The sequence below is a fragment of the Heptranchias perlo genome, chromosome 20 (assembly GCF_035084215.1).
Source record: "Heptranchias perlo isolate sHepPer1 chromosome 20, sHepPer1.hap1, whole genome shotgun sequence".
NCBI lineage: Eukaryota > Metazoa > Chordata > Chondrichthyes > Hexanchiformes > Hexanchidae > Heptranchias > Heptranchias perlo.
The window spans coordinates 19,547,338-19,569,870 of record NC_090344.1 but is presented as its reverse complement, the minus strand read 5'-3'; the positions used below and the strand labels follow the sequence as shown (position 1 = coordinate 19,569,870).

Below are 22,533 nucleotides of genomic sequence, written 5' to 3'. Positions count from 1 at the left end.
ATCAATCTCAATATTGAAAATTTCAATCGAGCCCCAGCATCCACAGCCTTTCGGGGAAGTGAGTTTGTCATTTCCACTCCCCTTTGTTTGAAAAATTGTCACCTGATTTTGCTCTCAAATGACCGAGCTCTAATTTTAAGATTATCAAGAAGGTGTCAGATGGAGTACAATGTGGGGAAATGTGGAAATTATTCACTTTGGTAGGAAGAATAGAAAAGCAGAATATTTTTTAAAAGTGAGAGTCTAAGAAATGTTGGTGTTCAGAGGGATTTGAGTGTCCTTGTACACAGATCACAGAAAGTTAATATGCAGGTGCAGCAAACAATTAGGAAAACAAATAATATGTTGGCCTTTATTTTAAGTGCTTTGGAGAATAAGAGTAAGGAAGTCTTGCTGCAATTATATCGGGCTTTGGTGAGACCACACCTGGAATACTGTGTACAGTTTTGGTCTCCTTACCCGAGCAAGGATAGACTTGCCTTAGAGGGGGTGCAACAAAGGTTCACTGGATTGATTCCTGGGATGAGAGGGTTGTTGTATGAGGAGAGATTGAGTAGAATGGCCCTATATTCTCTGGAGTTTAGAAGAATGCGAGATGATCTCATTGAAACATCTAACATTCTTGGAGGGCTTGACAGGGTCGATGCTGAGAGGCTGTTTCCCCTGGCTGTAGAGTCTAGAACTAGGGGGCATAGTCTCAGGATAAGGGATCGGCCATTTAGGACTGAGATGAGGAAAAATTTCTTTAATCAGAGGGTGGTGAATCTTTGGAATTCTCTACCGCAGAGGGCTGTGAATGCTCAGTCGTTGAATATATTCAAGAATGAGATCGAGAGATTTTTGTGCACCGAGCAATCAAGGAATCGGGCAGGAAAGTGTAGTTAAGATAGAAGATCAGCCATGTACTTACTGAATGGCAGAGCAGGCTCGAGGGGCCGTATGGCCCACTCCTGCTCCTATTTCTGATGCCCTTTTGTTGTGGATTCCCCCTCCAGAAGAAATCATTTCTCTGTATCTACCTTATTAAATCCCTTTATTATTTTAAACATCTCGGTGAGATCACATCTCAATGTTTTAAAATCAATGGAATAAAAACTAAGTTTATGCAAACTGTCCTCATAATTTAATCCTTTTAACCCCGGCATCATTCTGGTGAATCTGCACTGTATCTTTCCCAAGGCCGATTGATCTCTCTCTTGGTTCGGTGCCCAGTTCTCCAGGTGGGGTCTGACCAAGGTTCATTACAACTGAAGCAGCACTTCTGTATTCCAACCCCACTCAAGATAAAGGTCAACATTAAATTAGACTTGTTGATTATTGTCAAGATTTGTAAGGAATTTGCAAAGGATTTGAGGGGATCTTAGAGTTGGGATTTTTCTTTATTCTGTCCACTCAAGGAGTTTGATAACAGACTTACTCCTTTGAATTTACTGCTGGATTATTGGGCCGTGATGTGTTTACTTGTTTGTATTTTGTTAAATACATTTGCAGAGTGTATTTAAATTTAAGCCGAGATTCCCAGGCCTGATGCTCTATTCACACATCGAAGGTGAGAGAGAAGCTGTGGGACACACGATAAGTCCAGTCGCTGAAAGTGATTCACAGACTGGGTTTTGTGTTTAGTGATCCCGGGTACATTACCGATACCTTCCCTGGATCCCAAGGCTGGGAGAGGCAGTCGGGAAGGACTGGGGAGCTGGGATTTGGCCATGAGAGTAATTGAAGGTATGAGAACTGAAATAATCTACATTGAAAAATGAGAAAAGGCATAATAATCGATAATTAGGTCATTAATTAGTCTCTTATCTTGAATTCGTCAAGTAATTGACCCATTCTGTTTGATGTGGAGATGCCGGTGATGGACTGGGGTTGACAATTGTAAACAATTTTACAACACCAAGTTATAGTCCAGCAATTTTATTTTAAATTCACAAGCTTTCGGAGGCTTCCTCCTTCCTCATTTACCTGAGGAAGGAGGAAGCCTCCGAAAGCTTGTGAATTTAAAATAAAATTGCTGGACTATAACTTGGTGTTGTAAAATTGTTTACATTCTGTTTGAAACAAAGTTGATTTATTTCACATATATCCAGAATATTGAATTTCAGCCCAGTTATAGCGGTTATTAACATCATCAGAAACAAATCCCAACTTCCAGAATGATGTTCTGCTGCTGAAACCCTCATCCGTGCCTTTGTTTACTTCGAGACTCGACTATTCCAATGCTCTCCAGGCCCGGCCTTCCACTTTACACCCTCCGTAAACTTGAACCCACAATCTCCAGATCAATAATCAGTCGCATTATTCATTGTGTCACTGGCCCAGGCTGTGGAGAATACGGAGCAGCTCACACTCCCACAGCACTGCGGTATGAGCAGGTACCGAGTCAGCCTCAGTCATGAGCACTGGAATTCATGAGTCCGGGTGTGTCAAAGTTGCACGGTGAACAATCACCAAAGTGAAACATTTTTGCCGCTTCCCTTCGATATCTCAGCTGGCAGAGCGACAAGACTGTCGTGGAAAATAAGACAAAGTCATCCTTATGTCATTTATTGAATTCCGGCTTGATGGAGTACGTGTGATTTTGCAATAAGCAGCAATTAGTTCAAGGTCACTCTCTTAACTTAACACACAACTTACAGATTAACATGTCGCCATGAAAGCACATGACGTCTCTTTTCCTTTCACAAACTTCAGAACTTTCTGTGTCTGCCCAAACAAGGCTGTTTTGCCTCTGCTCACCAGCAGGGAGTGCTTTTGAGCAGCATTAGTTCAAAACACTCAGCTCTCGCTCTCAGGCAAAAGAAGTCTTCGATCAGCACCGGACTCCATGAGTCTGAACATGTCAACAGGCGCACGGTGAATAATCACCAAAGACAATCTTTTCTCTCGCTTCCCTTCGATAGCTCAGCTGGTAGAGCGGAGGACTGTAGTGCATTAACCAAAGTAAAGTCATCCTTAGGTCGCTGGTTCAATTCCGGCTCGAAGGAGTGAGTGTGCTTTTGGAATAAGCAGCAATTACCTCAAGGTCGCTCTCTGAACTTGACAGGCAGCTTTCAGATTAACATGTTGCCACTGAGTCACAGGACACCTCTTTTCCTTTCTCGAACCGAAAAGCTTTCTGTGTGTGCCCGAGCACGGCTGTTTCACTCGAGCATTTCCCTCTGCTCACCAACAGGGAGTGCCTTTGATCAGCAACACTTCAAATCGCCCTCAATTTCAGGCAAAAAGGTTTTCGATCAGTCAGTCAGTCAGGGCTCACGCTGCTCCCTCAAGCTCGGGCGGCTGTTGCTTTCCGGTGACCTCGTCTTCCTTCCGCAGGCTCGGGCTCTTCTCAGCATCATTCATGATTACTGTGGCTTCCCATTCTGCTGTTCCTCACTTGCTGATGCTCGATACTGCAGATTGGAGCAAAGTATTTAATATATTTAGGGAGCGGCAACCCAAGGCAAGATTTCTCTGCTGGTCGTGGAGCAGCTTGGAGGCGAGTGCGAGGCGGGAACTGTGAAGGGCGATTTACAAACAGCAAACGAGGAATTAGCTCAACTGGTGGAGCGCTCACTTGGCATGTGAGAAGTAGTGGGATCGTTGATTATATTCTCCACTCACCGTTTGTCTTGGTGCAATTATACAGAAAGAAGAGTGTTGTCAGCGAGTCCATAGCCCATGTACTTCCTAAACTTTACTGTGTGTTTGAGTACAGAGAGGTCAAGGGGCAGAACATCTTTTGATGAGCTGCAGTCAGCAAAAGTTCTTGATTTTGCTCTGCAGCAAAGATGGAAAGATGAGGTGAGAGATGGAAAAAAAGCTTCATAATCCCTGATGCCTTCTCTGAAGATTGAATTCAGGACCTTCAGATTATGACACTGATGCACTGCTTGCTGCACTAAGAAGGCACTTACCAGGTCTGGAGCCAGGCAGCACCACCAAGTTGGACAGTTTGCAAGGTATTGAAAGCAATAAAATAATGTACAGTTTGCAAAAAAATTCCCAAACCAAGTAGGAATCGAACCTCTTGCTTTCTAATCCATAATCATATGCGTTATCCATTGCACCACTAGTCACAATTATAGTGAGGAAGTAGCATTGTGAGGCAGTGAGCATGGCAGAGGTACTAAATAAATACTTTCCATGGAAGAAGATGCTGCCAGAATGTCAGTAAAGGAAGATGTAGTTGAGATACTGGATTGGCTAAAAATTCATAAAGAGGAGGTACTTGAAAGGCTGGCTGTACTGAAAGTAGAAACGTCACCTGGTCCGGATGGGATGCATCCTCGGTTAGTGAGGGAAGTAACGGTGGAAATTGTAGAGGTACTGGCCGTAATCTTCCAAACATCCTTAGATATGGGGGTGATGCCAGATGACTGGAGAATTGCAAATGTTACACCCTTGTTCAAGAAAGAGTGAAAGATAAAACCCAGCGTCGACAGACCAGTTAGTTTAACCTCGGTAGTGGGGAAAGTTCCAGCAATGATAATCCGGGATAGAATTAGCAGTCACTTGGACAAGGATGAGGGAAAGCCAGCACGTATTTGTTAAAGACAAATCGTGTTTAACGAACTTGATACAGTTTTTTGAGAAGGTAACAAAGAGGGTCGATGAGGGCAATGCAGTTGATGTGGTGTGCATGGACTTCCAAAAGGCGTTTGATAAAGTGCCGCATAATGGGCTTGTCATCAAGAATGAAGCCCATGGAATAAAAGGGGCAGCAGCAGCATGGATACAGAATTGGCTAAATAACAGGAAACAGAGGGTAGTGGTGAAAGGTTGTTTTTCGGAATGGAGGGAGGTGTACAGTGGTGTTCCCCAGGGGAGGTGCTGGGACCACTGCTTTTCTTGATATACATTAATGACTTGGACTTGGGTATACAGGGCACAATTTCCAAATTCTTGCGACCAAAATGCTCCACTTCACTAACATCTGCATTAAAATTCATCGGCCAATTATACACCCATTTTACAAGTTTATCAATTTATTTTGTATTTGGTCGCAATCTTCATTAATATTATCTAAACTCCACCCCACCCCGCCAATCTGGTGTCATCTGTAAATTTTGAAATTGTACTTCCGATTCCCGAGACCAAATTGTTTATGTGAATTGTGAACAGTGGTCCCAGAACCAATCCTTGTGGAGCATCACTTTCCACCTTATACAGTGTGAGTCGCTACAATTAACCTCTGCTATCTGTTTTAGAGCAGTAGTCAAGAGAAATTTCTTTACATTGGGAGTAGGCAGTCTGTGGAATTCACTTCCACGGTTAGTGTTTGGGTCACACAGTTCTGCAATGACAAGTGGTCCTCATGTTTTTATCCAAGACAGGCCTCAGGCCAGTCATTTACTCCAAATGTTGGTGCAATAGTTCAAGCTAAGAGGCACCAGGTATCGGGAGCAGCAGTAGCAGTAAACAACATCTAAATGTACGTAAGTAACAATAGAGTTCATTTTCATCTATTTCCAGTTTAATAACTTGTGCTGAATGTGGTCCAGGCCAAGTGTCATGATATCGGGTCAGGTTCACCATAGGAAATGAGTTTGACACCCCTGAGATAGACAATGTGAACCGGATTACCCTCATCCACTAACCCAGCAACTTCTTCAAAAAACTCAAGCAAGTTTGTAAGACACGACCTTCTTTCCCAGAAGCCGTGTTGAGTATCTCTAATGGCTCCTTCTCTTTCCCCGTGATCATAAACAGCATCTCTTAGGATCCCTTCAAGCATCTTCCCTCAGATCGATGTCACACTGATGGGCCTGTCATTCCCCTGGCTCTGATTTGTCCCCTTTAATGAAAATGGGAACTACGTGAGCTACCTTCCAATCTCAGGGGACAATCCCTGACTCTATTGAGCTGTTGAAGATACAGGCAAGGGGCTCACAGAGCACCCGTCCCATCTCTTTAAACACCCGTGGGTGGATATCATCTGGACCTGGAGCACAAAGTATTTTGAGATTTCATATTTTATCCAAGATGACATCCCTTTCTATTTTAATATTTATGATGTTATTGTTGACAGCACATCCCACAGCTTGAATCTGAGCATCATCCACAGGAATGTAGGCTGATGAGAAATAGTCATTTAACAGCTCTGCCATAACCCGGGAATCTGTCCTGAACTGTCTTTCAGTGGCCCTAACCATCTTTAATGGTCTTCTGACTCCTGACGTAGCTGGAAAGACGTTTGCTATTATTCCCACAATTGGGCACCATCTTCTTTTCCAAAGATCTCTGAGCTTCTCAAAAGGCTGCTTTTGTCTCCCTCGATTGTGGGTGATATTTGTCCCAATTTTCCTGTAAACTGAATTCATCCTGATCCGATCTGGGTTAAATGTAAGACAGTTCGGGGAGTCAGGAATCATTCACCCCGAGACCCACACTGACAGGTAAAACCGCAGACGGTTCCTTAGTAAGGATTCCTCTGGTACCTCAGCATATATTTGTCAGCTATCTTACAGTCCACTCCTGGAGGCCCCACTCCCTGAGCCTGCAACCTTCAGCAGGGTCAGTGGTGGAGTTCCGCAGTGGGAGTGATCCCAGAGTAACTGTCGGGATCGGCCCCACCCTGTGGATGGTCCGGGTCGTGTATTTTAAGTGATCCTGGTGTCTAACACGCACACAGCAATAAAACCGTGAATTCTGGAAACACACTGCAGGTCCTTCTTTATCAGGAGATCGAATGACTGTTGTATAATTGTACCAGCAGTTAACAGGCTCCTGTGAACTCCTCCCTCTGCTATTTTAATGCAGACTTTAACTCATTTATTTTTAACGGGTTTATTTTAAATGAGTTAACGCCTGCCTTAAATGGTAGACTCAGGACTGTCACTCAAACAGGTGAAATCTCCATAGAATAATTACCACAGTCATTTTTAGACTGGACTCCGCACGGTGACTTTGCTGTCAGTGAAGAGAGACGAGAAAGACCAAAGTGCCGTTTGCCCCTCTCAGTGTGGCCCTGAAGGACTGTGTCCAGGCTGAAGTTCTGCTCCCCCCAGATTGTCCTTTCTGAGCTCCAGTCAGGTGATGCTAAACACTCAGGTGGGAAAGACTAAAATCTACAACAAGGTGTTTAAAACAAATCTGATTTATTTTACAGATATCCAGAATATTAAACTCCAGCCCAGTTATAGGGGTTATTGACATCAGCAGAAACAAACCCCAACTGTCAGAATGAACATGGTTCAGTCCTGGATGGGATTAACAGCAGAATCCAACCCCTGCAGTCATATGTGAACTCGCTGGTGTCTCAGCATGTGTGATGACTGAGTGAATCCCTTCCCACACACGGAGCAGGTGAACAATCTCTCCCCCATGAGCATGTATTGATGTGTCAGCAGTTCATTTCTGCTTTTAAAGCTCTTCTCACAGTCAGTGAATTAACAGGTCACTCAATAGTGTGAACAAGTTAATGTTTCAGAAGGTGGGATGAATTAGTGAATCCCTTCCCACACACGGAGCAGGTGAACAGTCTCTCCCCAGTGTGAGTGCGTCGATGTCTCAGCAGTTCGTTTCTGATTTTAAATCTCTTCCCAAAGTCAGAACATTTAAAGGTCTCTCCCCAGTGTGAACTCGCTGGTGTCTGAGCAGGGTGGATGACCGAGTGAATCTCTTCTCACAGAAGGAACAGGTGAACGGCCTCTCCCCAGTGTGAGTGCGCTGGTGAGTCAGCAGATCAATTTTGCTTTTAAATCTCTTCTCACAGTCAGAACATTTAAATGGTCTCTCATCAGTGTGAACTCGCTGGTGTGACAGAAGGTGGGATGACCGAGTAAATCTCTTCTCACACACAGAGCAGGTGAACGGCCTCTCCCCAGTGTGAGTGCGTTGGTGTCTCACCATTTCGTTTCTGATTTTAAATCTCTTCCCACAGTCAGGACACTTAAAAGGTCTCTCATCAGTGTGAACTCGCTGGTGTGACAGAAGGTGTGATGATTGAGTGAATCTCTTCTTACACACGGAGCAGGTGAACGGTCTCTCCCCAGTGTGAGCTCGCTGGTGTGTCAGCAGAGTGGATGACCGAGTGAATCCCTTCCCACACACAGAGCAGGTGAACGGCCTCTCCCCAGTGTGGGTGCGTTGGTGCATCAACAAGGTGGATGACCGAGTGAATCCCTTCCCACACACAGAGCAGGTGAACGGCCACTCCCCAGTGTGACTGCGTTGGTGTGACAGCAGATCAATTTTGCTGTTGAATCTCTTCTCACAGTCAGAACATTTAAAAGGTCTCTCATCAGTGTGAACTCGCTGGTGTGACAGAAGGTTGGATGACCGAGTAAATCTCTTCTTACACACGGAGCAGGTGAACGGCCTCTCCCCAGTGTGAGTGCGTTGGTGTCTCAATAGTTCAATTCTGATTTTAAATCTCTTCCCACAGTCAGAACATTTAAAAGGTCTCTCATCAGAGTGAACTTGCTGGTGTTGCAGAAGGTGGGATGACTGAGTGAATCTCTTCTTACACACGGAGCAGGTGAAAGGCCTCTCCCCAGTGTGAACTCGCTGGTGTGTCAGCACGATGGATGACCGAGTGAATCCCTTCCCACACACGGAGCAGGTGAACGGCCTCTCCCCAGTGTGAGTGCGTTGGTGTGTCAGCAGATTCCTTTTGCTTTTAAACCTCTTCTCACAGTCAGAACATTTAAAAGGTCTCTCATCAGAGTGAACTCGCTGGTGTGACAAAAGGTGGGATGACTGAGTGAATCTCTTCTTACACACGGAGCAGGTGAACGGGCTCTCCCTAGTGTGAACTCGCTGGTGTGTCAGCAGGGTGGATGAACCAGTGAATCCCTTCCCACACACGGAGCAGGAGAACGGCCTCTCCTCAGTGTGAACTCGCTGGTGTGACAGAAGCTGAGATGACCGAGTGAATCCCTTCCCACACACGGTGCAGGTGAACGGCCTCTCCCCGGTGTGAATGCGTTGGTGTGTCAGCAGGTTACTTTTGCTTTTAAACCTCTTTTCACAATTCGAACACTTAAAAGGTCGCTTATCAGAGTGAAATCGCTGGTGCATCAGGAGGCTGTATGACTGAGTGAATCCCTTCCCACACACGGAGCAGGTGAACGGTCTCTCCCCGGTGTGATTGCGTCGATGAGTTTCCAGCAGTGACGGGTAATTGAATCCCTTCCCACAGTCCCCACATTTCCACGGTTTCTCCGTGGTCCGGGTGTCCTTGTGTCTCTCCAGGTTGGATGATCAGTTGAAGCCTCGTCCACACACAGAACACGTGTACAGTTTCTCCCCGCTGTGAATGGTGTGATGTTTTTTCAGGCTGTGTAACTGGTTAAAGCTCTTTCCACAGTCAGTGCACTGGAACACTCTCACTCGGGTGTGTGTGTCTTGGTGCTTTTCCACTCACACTGATGTTTGAAATCTTCTCCCAGAGATAGAACAGACAAACATTTCTCCTTCCACATTCAAAGGCCGATGATCTTCAAGTCCTGATGAATCAAATGAATCTGTCAGATCGTGACGTGATCTTTGGTTTGAGTTTCCTGTCTGCAAATCCTCCCCTTCTAATACCCTGTAAAAGGAGTTTATAAAAGTTATCACTGTAAGTACAGGATAAAAATTCAGATCAGATAACTCGACGTTCTATGGAACATTCTTTCCTCTCTTATTCCTCAAAGCTGTAAATCCCCGTCCCACACACTCTCCCTCCTCCCTGTGCTGAAATCCAAACACATTGCATCATCTTTGAGTGGCCCTAAACCATGAGTGAAAGGGTGAGAGAGTGAATGTGAGAGAGTGAGTGTGAGTGAGTGTGAGAGAGTGAGTGTGAGAGAGTGAGTGTGAGAGAGTGAGTGTGAGAGAGTGAATGTGAGAGAGTGAATGTGATTACAGCAGTGGGCTCGGTGTGGAGAATGAAGTGGGGCAGGTGGAGCATGTTTCAGTGGGGCAGCAGTGATCATAATCTCATTAGGTTTAGAACAGTTATGGAAAAGGACAAGGGACAGTCAAATGTGAAAATTCTTAACTGGAGGAGGGCTAATTTCATGAGTTAAAATGGGATCTTGTCCAGGTGAATTGGTATCAAAAATTGGCAACAAAACAGTAATTGAACAATGGGAGGCCTTCAAGGAGTGGGTTTGGTAGAGAGTAGACTGATTCCCACGAGGAGCAAAGGAATAGCATCCAAAGCTAGAGCTCCCTGGATGACTGAAGAAAAAGAGATCACCATCTCTTCTTCATTTACCGATGCTCCCTGAATGATCACCATTTCTCCTTCATTTACAAACGCTCGTTGACCGATAACAATTTCCCCCTCATTTGCATATGTTCCCTTATCGATCACGATTTCTCCTTCATTTACAGATGCTCCCTGACCGAATACCATTTCTCCTTTATTTATAGACACTCCCTGACCGATCACGATTTCTCCTTCATTTACAGACGCTCCCTGATGGATCACCATTTCTCCTTCATTTACAGACGCTCCCTGACCGATCACCACTTCTCCTTCATTTACAGACGCTCCCTGACCGATCACCATTTCTCCTTCATTTACAGACGCTCCCTGACCGATCACCATTTCTCCTTCATTTACAGACGCTCCCTGACCGATCACCATTTCTCCTTCATTTACAGACACTCCCTGACCGATCACCATTTCTCCTTCATTTATAGACACTCCCTGACCGATCACCATTTCTCCTTCATTTACAGACGCTCCCTGACCGATCACCATTTCTCCTTCATTTACAGACGCTCCCTGACCGATCTCCATTTCTCCTTCATTTACAGACGCTCCCTGAGAGATTCCCAGTTTACACCGCGCATGCGCGGGCCCGCGGCCTTTTGTTCAGAGTTGGTCCGGAGCGAAACGGGAGAAACCGGAAACCGGCGGGTAGTGAGGGGGGATAATGTTCACTGTTTTATATTCGGGTCTGGGGCCGCACTCGGGGTTTGTGAAGCCTGAGCCTGGGCCTGAGCCCGGACCCGGGCCCCGGGGTTTATTGATCCTCTTGCTCCGATCCTCTCACCTGCACCGAACGCGCTCCTCCCGCAGCCTCGACTGACCGCGCATGCTCAGGACACACTGACCAATAATGAGTCAGACTGCGCCTGCGCGCTGTGCTCCACTGATTCAGATAGGTCACAATCTGTACCGTGCTGCATGCTGGGTGTTGCAGCCGCCATTGCTGGTCTTAACATCTTGCTGAGAAGCAAACACATTGGAAGAAGCGAGAGCGCGTTTGGACCAAGGAAAATAAAATTAACTGAAACCCCAGCTCTTCGTGCCATTTAAACTGGCACAAACATACAGCGCAGACGCTCCACCACTTTGGTAAACTCCAGAAAATATTTTTTACGGTAACTTTTATTAATTTCGTTTTATTAAATGTTGCAACTGACGGGTTCAATTAAGGTTTATTTTCGAACTGCACCTCAGGATGTCAGTGTCAACACTAATCCCACCATGGTGATGAAGGAGAGTTCCGTATCAATAGGAGGAGCGGAAATTGACTGGAGGGGTGAGCGGGTGAGTTGGTCCTCCAATCAATCGGAGTGTGTGAGGGGCGAGAGTTGCGACACAGAATGGGCGGGTCTAAGCCCAGATGCCCGTCATTGTCTTAAACATAATTTTTAAAATCTAATTTATCTTAAACTCCAGAAGACGACTTGATCTTTCTGTTGCGTTTTGAAACAGATCAAAGCAGATGAGGTGGAGCAAGCATTTCAAAATTTGTTAGAAAAACACATTAATTAAGTACAGCCAACATGGATCATTTGAGAGAACTCAAGTCTACTGATAAAGGGAATGTAGTGGATATTGTGTACATTGATTGTGAAAGGGTGTTTGGTAAGATGCCGGACAGGAGGCTTGTTGATAAAATTAATACTGCCCGTATTATCGGGAATGAGGCAGTGTGGATAGGAAGTTGTGCAAAGGGCAGAAAACAGAGAGTAGTGGTTAATGGATGTTCTTCAGACTGGAGGGATATTAACAGTGGTGTGCCTCAATACAGAGAATGATCTGAGCTTGGGAATGTGGGACACAAGGTGAAGATTTCTAGATGACGCCAAAATTGGCACCTTGGGCAATTGTGACGTCCACGGGTTAGTAAATGGGGCAGGTGAAATTTAATGCAGAGAAATGTGACGGGATGCATTTTGAGAGGAAGAAAAATGAGATGAAATGTAAACTAAATGGTCAAAGTCTTAAAGTCGAGCAGCAAAGAGACTTAGGTGTGGAAGGTTCTAACTGATGCATTGTCTTATTAATTAACAAGTCTGAGAGTCAGCAACTTTAATACCTCATTAAGAAATATATGAGCAAATTCTCTTGCCTCTACCGTTCCAGAGTAAACATGAAAATCCCCCGTGTAGACGAGATCAGTCCTCTGGATGGAACGACGGATGCCCTGAGCTTGATCTCCGGTGTCTCCAGTCCCAACTGCCCCTTACATCAGTATCCCCTCATTTTTATACCCTGTTGTGATCCATCTCTGTCACTGGAGCTGCAACTTCCCTAATCTGTGGTTTACAAGGACACATTGCTTGGTTCCCAGCAGTTACTTTTCTTCAGTAGTGTTCTCCTGATCCCTGAACTACCCTGCTTACTGTTAATTAGAATCATAGAATCATAGAAAATTTACTGCACAGAAGGAGGCCATTCGTCCCATCCAGCCTAATCCCACTTTCCAGCACTTGGTCCATAGCCTTGTAGGTCACAGCACTTCAGATGCATATCCGGGTACCTTTTAAATGAGTTCAGGGTTTCTGCCTCTACCACCCTGTCAGGCAGTGAGTTCCAGACACCTCTCACCCTCTGGGTGAAAAATGTTTTCCTCAGCTCCTCAATAATCACTTTAAATTTATGCCCTGCCCTTTGTTTATTGACTTCTCTGCTAAGGGAAATCGGTCCTTGCTACCCAGCCTATCACGGCCACACATAATTTTGTACACCTCAATGAAATTACTCCTCAGCCTCCTCTGTTTCAAAGAGAACAATCCCAGCCTATCCAATCTTTCCTCGTGCATAAAATTATCCAGTCCTGGCAACATCCTCGTAAATCTCCCCTGTACCCAATCAAGTGAAATTACACCCTTCCTGTATTGTGGTGACCAGAACTGTACACAGTACTCAAGTTGTGGCCTAACCAGTGTTATATACAGTTCCAGCATAACCTCCCTGGTCTATGCCGTGGCCAGTAAAGGAAAGAATTCCATATGCCTTGTTAACCACCTTATCTACCTATCCTGCTACCTTCAGGGATCTGTGGACATGCATTCCAAGGTCCCTGACTTCTTCTACACCGTTCAGTATCCTCCCATTTATTGTGTATTCCCTTGCCTTATTTGCTGGCCCCAAATTCATTACCTCACACTTCTCCGGATTGAATTCCATTTACCACTTTTATGCCCACCTGACCAGTCCATTGATATCTTCCTGCACTCTACAGCTTCCTCCTCACTATCAACCATGCGGCCAATTTTGTATCATCTGCAAACTTCTTGATCAAGCCCCCTACATTTAAGTCCAAATCATTAATATACATCACAAAAAGGAAGGGACCGAGTACTGAGCTCTGCGGAATCCCACTGGAAACAGCCTTCCAGTCATAAAAACACCCGTCGATCATCACCCTTTTCTTCCTGCCACTGAGCCAATTTTGGATCCAACTTGCAACTCTCCCTTGGATCCCATGAGATTGTACCTTTTTGACCAGTCTGACATGTGCAATCTTGTCAAAACTCTTGCTAAAATCCATGTAGACTACATCAAATGCATTACCCTCATGGACTCTCCTTGTTACCTCCTCAAAAAATTCAATCAAGTTCGTCAGACACGACCTGCCCACAACAAATCCACGCTGACTGTTCTTGATTACTCCGTGCCTTTCTAAGTGATGGTTTATCATGTCCTTCAGAATTGATTCCCAACTTGCCCACCACCGAAGTTAGACTAACTGGCCTGTAATTACTCGGTCTGTCCCTCGCTCACTTTTTAAACAATAGTACAACATTAGCAGTCCTCCAATCCTCCAGCACCACACCTGTATCCACTGAGAATTGGAAAATTTTGGTTAGAGCCTCCGTTATTTCCTCCCTTGCTTCTTCTAACTCCCTGCGATACATTTCATCCGGCCCTGGTGATTTATCTACTTTCAAAGATGCTAAATCCCTTAATGCTGCTTCTCTCACTAAGTTTATCGCATCCAATATTTCACACTCCTTCTCCTTAACTACAACGTCTGCACCATCCCTCTCTTTTGTGAAGACGGGAGCAAAGTATTCATTAAGAACCATACCGACATCTTCTGCCTCCACACATAGGTACCTTTTTTGGTCTCTAAAAGGCCCTACTCTTTCCTTGGTTATCCTCTTGCTCTTAATGTATTTATAAAACATCTTTGGATTTTCCTTGATTTTATTTGCCAATATTTTTTGATGCTCTCTCTTTGGTTTCCTAATTTCTTTATAATTTCACCCCTGCACTTTTTATACTCCTCTAGGCTTTCTGTATTATTGAGCTCTCGGTGTCTTACATAAGCTTTCCTTTTCTGCCTTATCTTACCCTGTATGCTTCTTGACATCAGGAGATAAAATTTCACATTCATTAAATAAGCATCACACAATTCAATCTAATCTACTATATTGCTCACTCTGGTTTAGGTTTAAATTATGGTTAATAAAAAAATAATTCCTGTTCCTTCCCCTTATCGGATTATCATAGAATCATAGAGGTTACAACATGGAAACAGGCCCTTCGGCCCAACATGTCCTTGTCGCCCAGTTTATACCACTAAGCTAGTCCCAATTGCCTGCAGTTGGCCCATATCCCTCTACACCCATCTTGCCCATGTAACTGTCCAAATGCTTTTTAAAAGACAAAATTGTACCCGCCTCTACTACTGCCTCTGGCAGCTCGTTCCAGACACTCACCACCCTTTGAGTGAAAAAATTGCCCCTCTGGACCCTTTTGTATCTCTCCCCTCTCACCTTAAATCGATGTCCCCTCGTTATAGACTCCCCTACCTTTGGGAAAAGATTTTGACTATCTACCTTATCTATGCCCCTCATTATTTTAAAGACTTCGATAAGATCACCCCTTAACCTCCTACTCTCCAGGGGAAAAAGTCCCAGTCTATCTAACCTCTCCCTATAAGTCAAACCATCAAGTCCCGGTAGCATCTTAGTAAATCTTTTCTGCACTCTTTCTAGTTTAATAATATCCTTTCTATAATAGGGTGACCAGAACTGTACACAGTATTCCAAGTGTGGCCTTACTAATGTCCTGTACAACTTCAACAAGACATCCCAACTCCTGTATTCAATGTTCTGACCAATGAAACCAAGCATGCCGAATGCCTTCTTCACCACCCTATCCACCTGTGACTCCACTTTCAAGGAGCTATGAATCTGTACTCCTAGATCTCTTTGTTCTATAACTCTCCCCAACGCCCTACCATTAACGGAGTAGGTCCTGGCCCGATTCGATCTACCAAAATGCATCACCTCACATTTATCTAAATTAAACTCCATCTGCCATTCATCGGCCCACTGGCCCAATTGATCAAGGTCCCGTTGCAATCCTAGATAACCTTCTTCACTGTCCACAATGCCACCAATTTTGGTGTCATCTGCAAACTTACTAACCATGCCTCCTAAATTCTCATCCAAATCATTAATATAAAGAACAAATAACAACGGACCCAGCACCGATCCCTGAGGCACACCGCTGGACACAGGCCTCCAGTTTGTAAAACAACCCTCTACAACCACCCTCTGTATTCTGTCGTCAAGCCAATTTTGTATCCAATTGGCTACCTCACCTTGGATCCCATGAGATTTAACCTTATGTAACAACCTACCATGCGGTACCTTGTCACTGAAATGATACCAGTTGGATTCGAGATTCCAACTAGCCGATTCTGTGGAATGGAATGGCTGATTAGTGTTGCCATGGCGACCTGTCTGCAGTCAAGCGCCTGTTTGAGTTTCTAACTCAGATTAAACTTCTCTTTCCCATAATACACATTGCATCAGACATTTAATGTCAATGTATTGTAGCCATATTATGTTAATATCTCTAAAGCCTGCAACGTGTTCAGATACACAAACCTTTAAAAGTGGGAGGTTAAGTTGATAAAGTGGTTCAAAAAATACATGTGATCCTCGGTTTTACAAATAGGGTATAGAGTACAAAAGGACGGAGGTCATGTAAACCTGTACAAGTTATTGGTTAGGCTGCGGTTAGAATATTTTCTCAAGTTTTGGGGATCTTACACTCGGGAAGATGTCAAGGCCATGGGGAGGGTGCAGAAGAGATTCACTGAAATGATACCAGTGACGAGAGACTTTAGTTATGAGGAGAGAGTAGAGAAACTGGGACTCTTTTCATCGAACAAAGAACGGTAAGGGGAGATCTGAGGGAGGTGATCAAATTTTGATTATGCGCATTGTCTCAATGTGTTAGGGACACTCAATGTCTCCTAAGGTCTGTGTACAGGGGAGGAGCAGATGGGTTTATCTTCTCATCTTCTGGTTAAGTGTTGTTCTCATCGAGGTGAGCACCCAGTGTCAAAATTCTCCAGTCAGGTACAGATACAGACAAAAGACCCTCTACACTGTACCATCAAACACTCCCAGGGCAGGTACAGCACGGGTTAGATACAAAATAAAGTTCCCTCTACTTTGTCCCATCAAACACTCCTGGGGCAGGTACAGCACGGGTTAGATACAGAGTAAAGCTCCCTCAGCACTGCCCTATCAAACACACCCAGGATAACGACAGCGCAGGTTGGACACAGAGTAATGCTCCCTCTACACTGTCGCATCAAACCCTCTCAAGGCAGTGACAGCACGGGTTAGATACAGAGTAAAGCTCCCTCGCCTTGTCCCATCAAACACTCTAATGGCAGGGACAGCACAGAGTAAAGCTCCCTCCACACCCTCTACGCTGTCCAATCAAACACTCACCGACCATACTGAGCAGGATTATTCGGCACTGCAGTGATGTCATAAAGCAGTGCCATTCAGCCCATCTGGTCCTGTCCTTGTCCCTTTAAAGGTGGAGAGCTGGGACATCCTTTCTCAAAACAAAACCCACCTGTTCATAGTGAGAATCCCAGGGGAAGGGTCAAGGTCCAGAGTGTGGAATGCCGGTATAAAATGCCGGCTTTTTTAAAGTCATGACGCTGATCAATGTCTGCGTGAAGATTTCTTGCCATTTGTGTCAAGATTTGGAAAAGACCTGCTGCCTGACACTTTAAATATTGCCCAGCTTTAACTGTAGCTCACGCTGTCCGAAGAGGCAGTGATATCATTAGGTTTTTATGTATCTCCTTGTGCTCCATCTCCTTAACAACACTTGCTGATCACAGCAATGTTTTCATCAAATGGAATCCCAGTGTGAAAAATTGCACAATTTCACAGCGAAGCAACATAGGCAAGATTGGTGGGAGATGCGACTGGAGATAATGGGCCTGGGGCAGTGGGCACATCTCTTTAGCATTAAGATATTCAGTATCCGAAGAAGCTGGGAGATGAGGTCGTTGTGCCTATTTATCCAGGTATCTGCAAAATCCATCGTCTCTCAATGCCCAGCATCATTCTTCCCCTCTCCTGCTTTCCAGTTAAGGTTTTTTTTCGTTAAGTCCCAGTATTTGCTTTGAACATCTATTTCACCGGCATCTGGAGGAGCAGAGGAAGCTGGAGATAAAGTAGTGTAACTGCCTACCCGCATTTGGGGCTGTCGTTGTCTGAACAAATCGTTCATGTTCGAACAGTAAATTCCATTTTGTGCGAGCAACTTGTCTGGGGCGAAAGTGACGTGAGTTTCAAAGGGACAAGTCGGAAAGGCAGCGTTGGTCTGCTTGCTTGAATGAAAACTGCCTGAACAGCCAGCAGCCCATCATTCTTCAATTTTACAACCCATAAGAGCGATACACAATGCACTTTCTTGCCTTCTGTAAAATGCCTCCTGTTCGAAAGTCGTGCCGCTCCTCAAAGTCTGCATGTAGTTTTCTTGCCATTTCTGTCATGATTTGGAAAAGATCTGCTGCCTGACACTTTAAATGTTGCCAATCTTTAACTGTCGCTGACAGTGTCTGAACAGTCACTGTTATCATTAGCCTTTTATGTATCTTCTTGTAATCCATTTCATGAACAGTACGAGCTGATCACAGCATCGTTTTCTTCAAATTGAATCCCAATGTGAAAAAGTGCACAATTTCAAAGCTCAGCAACGTGTGCAAGATTGGAAGGAGAGTGCGAGTGGAGATAATTGGCTTGGATCAGTGATCTCTTGAGCATTCAGACGTTCATTATCTGAAAGAAGCACGGAGATGAGATTTTTGTCGATATTTATCAGTATAGAAAAGAAGCAGGGAGTTGAGATCCTTTTGTCTATTCATCCTGCTATTGACAAAATCCTTCGCCTCTCAATGCCCAGCATCTTTCTTTCCAACTCCTTGCTCTGCAGGGAAGTCTTGGTTTCATTAATTCTCCTTGTTTGCAGCAAACATCTAATTCACCTGGCAGATCTGGCCTTTTCTTCTAGTCATAAGTCATCCCATCTTGCTAACATCATGTTAGCAACTCAAGATAAGCTGTTTTATGTTGATGGAATGCATTCGAGCCAGTTTTCTAGATCAATATGTCGAGGAACTAACAAGGGAACAGGCTATTTTACATCGAGTATTGTGTAATGAGACAGGATTAATTAGTAATCTTATCGTAAATGATCCTCTGGGGAAGAATGATCATAATATGATAGAATTTCATATTGAGTTTGAGAGTGATGTCGTTAAGTCCGAAGCTAGAGTCATAAATTTAAAAAAAACAGTGATGTAGTTATGAGGGGTGAGTTGGCTAAGGTAGTTTGGGAAATTAGATTTAAAATATGATGGTAGATAAGCAATGGCGAACATTTAAAGAAATAATTCATTATTCCTCAACAAAATTACATTCCCTTGAGGATTAAAAACTCCACTGGAAAAGTGGCCCAACCTTGGTTAACTGGAGAAATTAATGATAGAATTAGATTAAAAGAGGCCAATGTTGCCAAAAAGAGTAGTAAGCCTGAGGATTCGGAGGGTTTTGGAAATCAGCAAAGGATGACCAAGAAATTGCTAAAATGGGAGAAAATAGAATGAGGGTAAACCAGCAAGAATTATAAGAATGGATTGTAAGAGCTTCGACAAGTATGTATAAAGGAAGAGATTAGCGAAAGTAAACATGGGTCCCTTGGAGACAGAGACAGGAGAATTTATAATGGAGAATAAGGAAATGGCAGAGACGTTAAACAAATATTTTGTATCTGTCTTCAGAGTAGAAGACACAAGAACATATCGGAAGTCGTGGGGTACAAAGTGTCTAATGAGAGTGAGGAACCTAAAGCAATTAAGATTAGTAAAGAAAAAGTACTGGAGAAATTAATGGGACTAAAAGCTGACAAATTCATTGGACCTGGTGGCCTACATCCTATGGTTTTAAAAGAAGTGGCTGCAGAGATAGTGGATGCATTGGTTTTATCATCCAGAGTTCCCATGATTCTAGAAAGGTCCCCATGGATTGGAAGGTACCAAATGTAACCCCGCTATTCAGGAAAGGAGGGAGAGAGATAGCAGGGAACTACAGGGAATTTAGCCTGACAATAGTAGTCGGGTAATTGCGAGAATCTATTACTAGGGACGTGGTAACAGGGCACTTGGAAAATCATAAGATGATTAGGCACATGCAACACGGTTTTATGAAAGGGAAATCATTTTTGACAACTCTATTAGAGGTTTTGAGGGTGTAGATAGCAGGGTAGATAAGGGAGAACCAGTGAATATCGAATATTTGGATTTTCAAAAAGCATTCGATAAGGTGCGACACAAAAGGTTGTTACACAAGATTAGAGCTCATGGGATTGTGGGTAATATATTAACATGGATTGGGGATTTGTTGACGTACAGAAAACAGAAAGTCGGAATAAAGAGGTCATTTTGGGGTTGGCAGGTTGTAACTAGTGGGGTGCCGTGAATATCAGTGCTTGGGCCTCAGATATTTACAATCTATATTAACGACTTAGATGAGGGGACAGAGTATAATGTATCCAAGTTTGCTGACGATACCAAACTAGGTGGGAAAGTAAGCTGTGAGGAGGACGCAAAGAGGATGCAAAGTGATACAGACAGGTTAAGCGAGTGGGCTACAATTTGGCAAATGAAGTGTAAAGTGGGGAAATGTGAGGTTATTCACTTTGGTAGGAAGAATAGATAAACAGAATATCTTTTAAAAGGTGAGAGACTACGAAATGTTGGTATTCAGAGGGATTTGTGTGTCCTTGTGCACGGATCACAGAAAGTTCACATGCAGGTGCAGCAAGCAATTAGAAAAGCAAATGGTATGTTGGTCTTTATTGCGAGATGGTTGGAATACAAAGATAAGGAAGCCTTGCTGTAATTATATCAGGCTTTGGTGAGACCGCATCTCGAGGACTGTGTACAGTTTTGATCTCCTTCCCTGTGGAACGATACACTTGCCTTAGAGTGGGTGTAACAAAGGTTCACTAGATTGATTCTTGGGATAAGAGGGTTGTCCTGTGAGGAGAGATTGAGTAGAATGGGCCGATATTCTCTGCAGTTTACAATAATGAGGTGATTTAATTGAAACATATAAAATTCTTAGAGGGCTTGACAGGGTAGATGCTGGGATGCTGTTTCCCCTTGCTGGAGAGTCTGGAACTAAGGGTCATAATCTCAAGATAAGGGGCCAGTCATTTAGTACAGAGATGAGGAATAATTTCTTCACTGAGAGGCTTGTGAACCATTCGAATTCTCTACCCTAGAAGGCTGTGGATGCTGAGTCATTGAATAGATTCAAAACTGAGATCGAGAGATTTTTGGACACTAAGGAACTCAAGGGATATGGTGATAGGTCGGGAAAGTGGAGTTGAGGTCGAAGATCAGCGATGACGTTATCAAATGGCGAAACAGGCTCGAGGGACTGGATGGCCAACTCATGCTCCTTTCGCTGATGTTGTTCCGCTGGTAAAGCAGAACTTGCCAGCTGTTTTAAAACTTTTAGCCTGAATAGTCCAGGGTAACTGGACCCTCAGATCACTACCTATTTTAAAAGTCTGATGCTCTACCGACTGAGCTATCCAGGCACGTTGTTCGATTTGTTTCCATCATACAGATTCATGGTGGGACTCCGAATTATCACTGTCGATGTCGAATTCGGGGGAGGATCCCTTTTGTACAATTTTCAGCAACGTGTTGAGGAGAATCCTTGTTTCTGTTGAACATGATGTAAGAAACATGGACAGCGAACTCGTGATTTTGCAATTCTTCTTGGTTGTACAAAATATCTTGTCATTCGTTAGTAGCAATTAAAAAAAACACTTTACCCAATGGTTCAAAACCTAAACTATTTCCACACGGGAGCTGGAAAAGGCCTCTCGACATTTCAGCCGATCAAGAATTGAAAGCTGAATAATTTCACCCGTTGCACAGTGACACCAGGCAGCAGATTTGCCTCCCGAATTTTCCCTACACGACACTTCAAACCGATGAAAAACTGACTCACGGAAAGAAGAATTGTGTTTTTGGTTCTTTGGATTTAAAGATCTCGAGTCGGCCCCTTTACCATTTCAGCTGTCGCCAATCGCCCCCTGTCCCTCAATAAACAAGCAAACTCGCAGCTGCTATTGCAACACGGTTGGCCAGAGGAGCCTCAGTGCCCACATGGGAAGAAGTCGATACGTTATGGTCTCCGGTCAAAATGTTCAGAAGGTTCAACTACTTTCGGTGAAGCTGAAACTCACAATCTCGGCATTTCTCGAGGGTATAATTATTGTAGAAATAACGCGCACTGACCGATTGCGCCACTGGAGCCGCGCACGGTCTGTGTCCCCAGTGCTCCCATCAAACAGCTTCATCCTCGGTCTCTCAATTATCGCTTGGTGATCTTTCCCACACAAAAGCCTTCAACCAAGAGGCGCTTCGTTAAACATCAGCAGTGAACTATAAAAGCCGTGGAATCTGAAACAAAACCCCAAAAGACAAGACTTTTAATTATGTTAGTAATGATTTAAGGCCAGTATTTTCATGGTACTTGAAGGAGGATTTGGGGAAATTGGGAGCTGAAACTAAGAAACTCTCCCTGGGCTGTCGTTGATTGAAGAGATGGGCGTTATTTCATTTGAAAACCGAGACTCGGAACTTTCTGATGGAGAAGTGTGACAGAAGATTGTGGTTAGTGACAGTTGCCGGGGAGATCTGGAGAGGGAGAAAAGTCAAAGTCACAGCTGTGACAGCTCAAGTGTTCTGCTTATCTGTAATATTCAAATAGTAATGTACAGTACAGGACAAACCGATTTAGTATCGATCATCAAAAATGCTAAAAGACACGGGGTCAAAGGCGGATTTGTGACGAGGGAACGGATTGAACCGCCAGACCGAAATCATTCCACATGAATCTGAAGCGTCTTGCGGAAAACGGCAGTGCGAACTGTTATGTTCGTGTCATGACTTGAAACACTCTCCAATTACCGACAGTATCTTTGAACGAGTTGTGCAGCCAAACCGCGATAGAAGCCGCTTT

General features: G+C 44.2%; 1 non-coding gene and 1 pseudogene across 1 annotated transcript; one reads left to right on the top strand and one right to left on the bottom strand.

The window, feature by feature from the left end:
* The first annotated feature begins 2,893 nt into the window (after window positions 1-2,893).
* trnay-gua (transfer RNA tyrosine (anticodon GUA)) lies at window positions 2,894-2,987 on the top strand. Its single transcript has 2 exons — window positions 2,894-2,930; window positions 2,952-2,987. It is a non-coding gene; the product is annotated as a tRNA-Tyr (tRNA).
* A 4,244-nt stretch (window positions 2,988-7,231) lies between these two features.
* Window positions 7,232-9,128, bottom strand: LOC137335644 (zinc finger protein 271-like; annotated as a pseudogene).
* Between the last annotated feature and the right edge of the window lie 13,405 nt (window positions 9,129-22,533).